We start from the raw sequence: 7,911 nt of genomic DNA, 5'->3' as shown, positions 1-7,911 counted from the left end.
ACAAACTGAAAAGATGTGCAGCGTGTGACGTGCACTGGCTACGTTATCGATCTCTACATTTACCAAGTCTATTATTTACAGAGGTAACTAGACGAGGAGTGGAGATAGGAAGTAAAGGAGAGTAGTGTGATGTGAGAGCCCTGCAAACACTTCAGAATAAATGCAATGCCAAAAAAGATCAGTAGATAAAACTGCTAGGTTCTGGATAAATAGAACCAGTGCTCTACTACATGATCATTACTGAAACGTCATTAAGTTATATCTATTTTTTTAATGGATCATTCAGACTTTGACAGACAAAAATGCACAGTATTTAAGCAATGAATTGGTGAGTCCAACAAAAATACCAAAGCTATTATGCACATGTTGAATATTCAAGTTTTTACAGAACTACAATATTGTTTCCAATGGAAGCAATGTATTTAATTCTACATGTATTCCATTTAACATGCAGTAATGACTATAAAAATTAACTAATACAGTTAATTTCATGTTTACAGTACCAACCAACCTAAACATATGAGCTGTGGTTGACTCGAAGTGCTTCCACAAAATTCACATCATAAAACTACAAAGTAAAAGTTTGTTTGTGAGAAGCTACTCCACATTCCTCCTTTGCCAATTGTTTTCACTTTATACACACGCTGTGTTTGTTACTGCCACACACTGTCATTATGACTAACAATAAAAAGTGAACCGATAACCTCGCAGACCTTCATGAGAACACATCAACTCTGCCTGCCTCTGAACCAGTCCTCACTCTGCAGCATCTGCAGCGCGGTTCGCCTTCTAAATCATACTGTCACTTCACACACTCAACACCTTTGCTCTGGCTGGTTTCAATTTGAGTCCTGAGTAAAGTTAATAAGTTTGAGATAAATTCAGCCAGCTTGGCTGGAGTTGATTTGGAGTGGTGTAGGCTTTCTTCCCCCTGATTAACCCTGGTCCTAAACTTCACTGGCAACACACAAAGAGAGAGTCTGTTTCACCATGACCCCTTACACAGTGTGACCCCATGCAGAGAAGCCTGTTATCATTGCTATTTAGAGTTCAGGTTACAGGTGAGACAGGTACTAAAAAGATAATACTGACACCACCTGCACTGACTGCTAGGACTATAGGGTTTGCTCAGGAAAAACATTCAGATGAGAACATCCTCAGTTGTAAACCTGAACCTTCACCGGAGAATGAAGGGTTAGGTATAGGTTTTAAATTCTATAAGAAATTATTATAGGTTTATAAGGTATTGATATTTACATATTTATTAAGGTACAGATTTACTTTCAACGGAATACTCTGTAAATATCTAAAGCAACTGTTGGTAAGCAGCCTTCATTGCCAGTCATTAACCAGCTGGAAGCGACTAGTGCTATTTCTACTTCTCACCACATGATTGGAGGCAACCCCCAGTAACCTAACACAGCAGCTAATTATAGACAATTGAAGATTTAAGCAATTTGGACAGATTTCTGAAAATTACTGTAGAGGTCCTGTTGCCGTCGCCGGGCAGAAACAAGAGTGGGATATTTTGACAGGTTTTTGCCACAAACCAGTTCTCGGATACACAAAGACAGAGGTTACATGGTGCCTAATATCCATGTGTTGATTGGGGCTAAAGACAGGGGGTTAAGCGAGGTCTAGTTAGCTGTGCTCTGAATCACCTCAGAGTAGTTTAAGTAAAAAAACAGGCCTCCAGTCCACCTGTCCACCAATTACCACTACATAAACATGACGGTCTGTAGGCTGCATGCACACGCATAAGATAAATTTGACTAGGTGGTCGGACTTCCGCAATTAAGGAATCTGACAAGTGGAGACAAGGTAAAAAAAATGCTCAGCCTGAGCCAAATATTACAAAAGCCCTGAGCAGTGACCAGTCTGGAAATGCTTAGGAGTGTCCAAAGGTTTCTCATGACAACTCCATTCTTGGTAAAATGAGTCAAAGCAGTGAAGTGAATTTAAGGTCCTAAAACATCATGAAGAGATTTACAATCCATTTCCTGCTTCAAAGCCGAGCTCCTCACCTTGCTGTTTTTGGCCTCTGTGACCTGGCTGGATTAGCAGGTGGATGTAGCCATGTTTGCTGCCCGTCTCTTTCTACATGCTCTTGTTGGTTAGACAGGAAGCTGGCCAGACTGCGATCAACACGAGCCAGGACCCACGGTTGAAGGCTGGGTGTGAGAAAGACAGAGTGACATCAGTGTTGTGTGAGAGTCTTCTGATGAAGACGAGGAGATGAGACCTGCTGATTCAGTTCAGCCTCTGCTTTTGAACATGCCATTGTAAGTGGCAATGTAACTTAATTAAGTCAGAATTGCATCTTTAAACCCCCCCTAAATATTTAGGATAACCTAGACAATTAATAAAAAACATTTATCATCTAAAAAATTTAAATAGTGTGTATTTTAAACATATGTTTTATTTATTTATTTATTACTGTGACACAACCTGGAGTCTGGAAGCTACCAGATCCACAAACTTTAAAGCTTTGTAAGTTCGAGAAAAGGGTTGCAGCTTATTAAAATCCATAAACTGTATATAAAAGATGAATTCGTTTTGCAGGAACAGCACCTGCACATGCAAAACATAAACTTCATATTTTGTAAGATCTTTAGTCTTACTGGTAAAAACAAAAAGTTGCACAATTGGACAAAAGACGCTTTTAGGCGTACGAATGGGTTTGTAACGTTGGTCACTGTCTCAACTGCACTTTCAAAGACGTTGCTCCGTCGTAAACAAACACACTCAGCATTACTTACGCAATGGAATTAAGCGATATAGGCATTGTTAGCTCGCTGGACACTGTCTCAAACACATTTGATATTATTTTCAATTTTTATGTGCGCTAAATACACGCCCATATCGCTTACCTGAAAACAGAGATACACATGTATCATTTAATAACACCGGCTCGTCTAGTCATTTGTCCGGAAGACCGAAAAGGTGCCCGTTCAGTGCCTGTCCACATATGCAGTATGTCTGCCATTTCGAGGTAAACAAAAGTCACGTAAATATGAAAGAAATTTTTTTTTATGTATGGGGGTAAATAATGCCCAGTTAAAACCAGTTAACAAAAAATCTTTGACACAACAAAGAGTTATGGTGTTTTCCTAAACCTATTTGTCCCATGTCCCTACACTATAATAAAGTACAAGTAGTTACACATATCATTGTGACTCACCCAAGCGTTCTGGTTTAATTGCACTTACGTGTAATACATGTAATATTCTGTGTGGTCTAATTCACATCGCACATTTGTGCCCCCTTCCCACAGAGACACAGTTAGAAGCCCTGGTCGAAAAGCAGGCCTGAGTCGGTTGGACACTGAGACGAGACAGACTTGCTAGGGCAGTTCTTTTCCTTCCTTTTTTTTTTTTAAAGCTCATTGGCAAAATGCAGACAGCCCAAAATGTCAGACTGAGGCATAGTCGCAATCTGTCTCATCACAGCTGGCTGACGGCATTACCTGAAAAAATCCCTACCCCTAGCATCCTTCTGCTTGCTTTGCACTGAGCCATGCACACACTGGAAAATAGAGTCATAGTAGAGTTACACCGTCTGCACAGAAAGCTGGTGAACTCTGCCACTCTTAAAGTCACTCTGGGAGCCTGGAGGTTAATAATCATCAACAGATGCATGAGATTTCTTATTGAAACATTTTTGTTTGTTTTTTTTACATTTGAGTAAAAAAGAAAAAAAAGCCCCCAAAATCAGTTTTCAGGATAACTTGTACTAACAACACATACTGTAATTGTTAAGGCATCTTAGACCTTTTATTAAACACTATATTCTTATCTTGTATTGGGTTTGGGGAAATATTTTTTTTCCTGCTTAAAATTATAAAAATGACCAACAGTGTCTTCTGTCAACAAATGGAGACAAATCACCTCTTAAATGTCTATTTCAGAGTCTGTGGGGGTCAAATGACTGTGCTCACTACACATAAAGGACTATATTTAGGACAGTGCCTTGTATAGCCTCCAGCACCATATTAACCTCTGACCTCAAACTAGGCACTAAGCTCCTGGAAGTTTACAGCTGGGATAACAGCATGCTCTGGGACAGATGAATGTTTGTCAGGTGAAAAGTCTCCATGCACAGCCATTTTTGTACAACATATTCAGAAGGAGGTTAGCTCAGCACCTCAATAATGAATGAATTTAAATTTAAAGTAACTATAAATGCATTGTTAGTGAAGTATCTCATGGTGCTTACACTCAGGGTAGAGGACTGGGTTCCAGCTTAGTCCTCCATCCTGTTGTTGAGATGCCAGTTTAGAAGGCTTCTCATTGATGAGCGCTGTGTGGTTGGAGCAAATACTTTTACTGTTCGCATGCTGAAGTGCTAAGTGAGCATTTTGCGTCTCATTGGGTTTGACTGAGATCAGGCCTTTAATGTCCTCGGAAGGGAGGGTCAAGTGTTTGTCTTGACTTAACCTTCAATTTGATGAGCACACATCACAGCTTCATTCACTTCAGATTTATATCACCCTTATTTTTGCAGATCTACAGTAAATACATGACATGAAAAACAATCAATGATACTGTCACATTCCTAACAACAGAGGTTTCTGAAATAATTAAAGTTTTACATTTCTTCAAGTGTCTAATTGGTTGCTGGTGTTTGACACGCAGGTGAAAGGTGTTTGTATTTCCCTTCCTAAAATCCAGCGCAAGTTTATTTAAGTTTTCACACACAGACTACATCCAGCGTCTGACTCCAGCTCTGTCCTATATAACAGGAGGAAGGCATCATTTGCTCTTTGACTCACATTTCTAAGCAGGCAGGCAACCCAGCCAGCCTGAATCACAGCTGATGCTGTGGATGTAACTTAGCTCCTTGCCTCTATAACCACAGCTGTAAAATGACACAACTCCTCAAGTAGCTCCTCAGCAGCCGTCAAACCCCCCAGGAGCCTGGTAAAGCTCACTGACTCTCCTCAGCTTCACCGTCCCTCGCTGCTCTTATAAAATCTGGAGCCATAAAAATGATTCTGGCTTCACTCTTACTTTCTCTGTGCCTTAAGTTGTAACAAGTGGACTGCTCAGATGTATTAATCCTTTTTGATAGCTTAGTTTGCCTAGGTGCCATGGATGGAGCCTGCGCTAATCCCAGCTGACAGTATGGTGCAAAAGATAGCTGTAAAAAAAATAGTTCCTAACCAGTCTTAAGGACTGGATTTTAAACTGCTACATAATGTGAGCTCATACGAGGTAATTTATCTCCTGAAGGTCAAATGTCACTTGACTTTGGATTAAATACATCAGATATACACAATCACAATGTGTAACTGCTTCATGTGAGCAGAAAAGCCTTAGCAAACAGTGAGTGACTGGGCAGTTTGACAGATTTTTATAGTCCGTGCTTGTATCAAGAAGACATCATCAGCCTTAATAATTGTGATATGAGTAGTTGGATGTCAGACCAACTCGCCCCACCCTTCCCTCTCCGTTTTGTCACTCCCTCAGTCAGTCCTCCCGGTCTACAAATAATACAAGAAGCCAAAACTTCACATGAAACACAGAACACACAGGTCAAGAAACAAAAATATTAAGAAACAAATAAAAGTGTATCTCAAGACCTCACTGCAAGGCTGGTGATTTTACGTTATATTAAATTGTGGTTATTGTGAGTGGAAGAGAACTGAATAACATTATTTTGTGTTCAAAAATCTAAGATCATGTTCAAGATTTTGGGAAACATGATTTGAATTGGATGCTTTTGGTCAGGCAGCACAGAATATGCAATATATTTTCTACTTAGAACCACACTGTCTTCAAACATGGAGGAAAAACTAAAAACATGTCCTCAAATGAACCAGTTAGCAGAGTGAAGTGGAGGCCCGCTCTGTTCTGCATTTAAAATGAAACTGACTGACAAACTGAATCCAAGTGTACACTGAAGGAGGGAGAAGGAGGGAGAGGTGAAGAAATTAGCTACTGGGGCCTGTTCTCTGTTGGATGTAAGTGATTCTGATTGGCCGCAGAGTGGTGTAACTAAGTTCATGCAAGTCAACAATGGTGTATTTTTATTTTCTTTCGTGTCCTATAAAAAAACACTACCTGCCAACACACCTTATATGTAAAACCTGTGAAATGAAATACAATAACTACGTAGATTACTGACTACTGACATTTATGTCACTCCAGGAGTTATATAGTGATTTTGTAAATACATATTTATTAATGTGAGCCGTTGGTTATTTCAGAATATCTGCTCCCCTTGGCTGACAGAGGCCTGGCATTGTCATACTGGAAATATTAGGTTTCCTAGGTTAAAAAACATTTGCTAGTTAGGGTATTTCTCTAGAGTATTTACAAATTGTGATGAACAAAAGTGATGAGCTATAATGAAGTATGTCTTTCCAAAACCAATGCTTGTTTCACTGCCTACCTTAAAACCCCCCATGTCTTAACAGTTGATCTTTTTTTAATCTTTTCTTTTCTCTGCTTATTTCCCAACATTTTTGACAAATATAATTTAGTTAGTTTGTTAAAACACACACAAAATAGTGTGTAGTGTGTATTTATTGGATTAAAATTTTTTTTAAATTTTGTATTTGTATTGTAAGTTTATAAGAGATTGTTTTTGAATTCTCTGTGGGCACAGCTGTCCAAGTGCCCCGGTCTCTCCAGTGACCCGTTTCAGCCAGTACTGTGACCACATCTGTTGCTACTTTAAGCAATATTGTTCACTTCACAAAATGCAATCCCTTTCATTTTGCAAAGGATAAGCAATAATTGCTATGACAAATGTAAAATAGTGGTCAGTTGCCCAGTGTTATGGAAACCTCATGACGGCATGAACAAGCACTAAGGTTGTCCAACCTGCTGTTGTTTGGCCCAGACAGCGGCTATGGAGGTTTGTAGGCTGAATTGTCCCTGGAGGGAGCAGTGGTGGAGGCTGACAGCTTCAGGGAGGCTAGGGTGGAGGGAGAACAGGAAAGAGGTGGTGCAGAGTTTTTTACTGCGTTGATTTGGGAAGGACACTACATTACTAATGTAGTGATTGATGGTAGAAGAGTGAGAAAAAAGCAAGACTGGAGTGGGTAAACAGAGTGGAAGAGAGAACTGAAGAGTGCAGTGATGACAGCGATAATGATGATTGGCTAATATCACTATTGTTGGCTGTATTTTGTTTTTGTTTTTTGAGGTTATGGTTGAACTGTATTACTCCTGCACTGGGGAAATTATTTATTTATTTATTTTTATGAGAACAGAACTCTCACTTCAGAAGAAGATAAAAGTTATTCACTAGACACTGGAGAGACTCTCTACTGCCTCATGTCAGTACCATTTTTAAGAGTGAGACACTTGAGCTTTGTCCAGGTCTAAAAGACAAAAAATATGTAAACCAACTTCCCTGAATTCTGGTTCCCTAAATCAAGTCCTTGTGCCGGCCTGTGTGATTTACGAAGTGACAATGCCAACAGTTTCTAGGACTCCCATGATAATAGTTACTGAGAGAAGTAGGATGGCTGTTCTCTGGGATGGCTACAGCAGATGAGATCATGATTATGTAATTGGGGCCGTTGTTGCAGTTCCTCCTAATGTGTGAAAGCAGACATCGCCCACACTGGCTGCCTGCAGCTCTGCCGAGCATTAGTGTTAAAAGGAACGCTCTGAAGATCTCCATTTATCTTTATTAGCCGGTTTCAGCCAGCAGAGCAGCAACTACGTCTTCTCCATTCTGTCATTGAACCACAATTCAAAAGTCCTGGAGAATATTAGCTTATCAATATTGAATGAACTCTAGGGTCTGATCTGATCTGATTTCACAAAGCTGAGCCAGAAAAAAACAGTAAGTAAGGTCCAGTTCACGGAACTCCACGCACAAAACAACAATTATATTAACTTTAAGCTGATAAATATTCATGAAGAGAGCTATATTTAATATATATATATATATATA

General features: G+C 39.6%; 1 long non-coding RNA gene across 1 annotated transcript in view; it reads right to left on the bottom strand.

Annotated features, from left to right (window-relative positions):
* LOC103393001 (uncharacterized) overlaps positions 1 to 7,911 on the bottom strand; it is a 210,601-nt gene that overhangs the window by 65,467 nt on the left and 137,223 nt on the right. Inside the window, exon 6 of the long non-coding RNA XR_522971.3 lies at positions 2,025 to 2,171. This is a non-coding gene — a long non-coding RNA (uncharacterized LOC103393001). The remainder of the gene's footprint in view (positions 1 to 2,024; positions 2,172 to 7,911) is intronic.

This window comes from Cynoglossus semilaevis, chromosome 17, assembly GCF_000523025.1.
Source record: "Cynoglossus semilaevis isolate Cse_v1.0 chromosome 17, Cse_v1.0, whole genome shotgun sequence".
Classification (NCBI taxonomy): domain Eukaryota; kingdom Metazoa; phylum Chordata; class Actinopteri; order Pleuronectiformes; family Cynoglossidae; genus Cynoglossus; species Cynoglossus semilaevis.
Note: the sequence above shows the minus strand (reverse complement) of the source record. Positions and strands in the feature narration are given on the sequence as shown.